The sequence below is a fragment of the Myotis myotis genome, unplaced genomic scaffold (genome assembly GCF_014108235.1).
Source record: "Myotis myotis isolate mMyoMyo1 unplaced genomic scaffold, mMyoMyo1.p scaffold_m19_p_15, whole genome shotgun sequence".
NCBI classification, from domain to species: Eukaryota; Metazoa; Chordata; class Mammalia; order Chiroptera; family Vespertilionidae; genus Myotis; species Myotis myotis.
This window is the reverse complement of record NW_023416319.1, coordinates 7,993,890-7,995,123: the sequence shown is the minus strand read 5'-3', so window position 1 is coordinate 7,995,123 and position 1,234 is coordinate 7,993,890.

Here is a 1,234-nt window from a genome sequence, read left to right as displayed (position 1 = left end):
CGTCATTTGCCTAGACACCACAATGATCTTCTAATTGGTCTCCCCACTTCCACACTTCCTCCTCTAATCCATTCTGCACTCAGCAAAAGTAATCTTAAAACAAAAATTTGATTACATATCTCCCCTGCTTAAAACCCATCAATTTCACTGAAAATAACAGCCCATTTTTTAATTTTTCCAATGGCTTACAGAGCATTTTACTACTAAATCCTGCCTCTCTCTCTGCACTGTGCTTCCTTCAGATTCTCTGCCTGCAACTGTTGCTCACCACAGGGCCTTTGCATATGCAGTTCCTTTAGCTGGGATGTTCTATCTATAGCAGCATGGCTGGGTACTCCCTATCCTCAGTTTCAGCTTAAATGACTTCTTGGGGAGACCTTCTTTGGTGACCACTCAGCACTTCATTTGTTCCTTCACAGCAGGTATTATGGTTTGCAATTACTTGATCCCAATCTCTCTCTCTCTCTCTCTCTCTCTCTCTCTCTCTCTCTCTCTCTCCCTGGCTTTCTCTTATCTTCATTAAGTTCCATAAAATCGGGGGAGATTATTGTTTTTGGACACCACTTTATGCCCAGCATCTAGCACTGAAGTACAGTAGATGCTCAATAAATACTATTTGAATGAATAACTATGTAGATTGTCACAATCAAACAAGGCTCCAGGAATGGACGCTGGAGGATGATGAGAACCATTTGCTTAGAAGAGAATTTTTTAAAATGTGCATGTGATAGTTAATTTTGTGTCCTCTGCCCAGATATCTGGTTAATCATTATTCCTGGGTATGTCTATGAGGGTGTTTTGGATAAGATGGGTATTTGAATTGGTGGACTGAGTAAAGTAGCTGGCCTTCCCAGCATGGCTGGGCATCATCCAATCTGCTGAGGACCCAACAGAACAAAAGTCAGAAGAAGGAGGAATGTGTCCCCTTCCTCCCGCCCTCCCGCCCTGCCGCGTCCCCCCCACCTCACCCTGGAGTCATTGCATGAGCTGGGATATGTCATTCATCTTCCCCTGCCCTCAGACTGGGAGTGACATCATCAGCTCTCCTGGTTCCCAAGCCTTCATATGCTGAGTGAATTACACCATGGGTCTTCAACTTGCAGATGGCAGACTGTGGGAATTCTCAGTCTCCAGTATTGCAAAAGCCAATTCCTGATAATAAACCTCCTTTTCTATCCCATTGGTTCTGTTTCTCTGGAGAACCCAGGTTAACACAGTGTATGCACGAAGTACA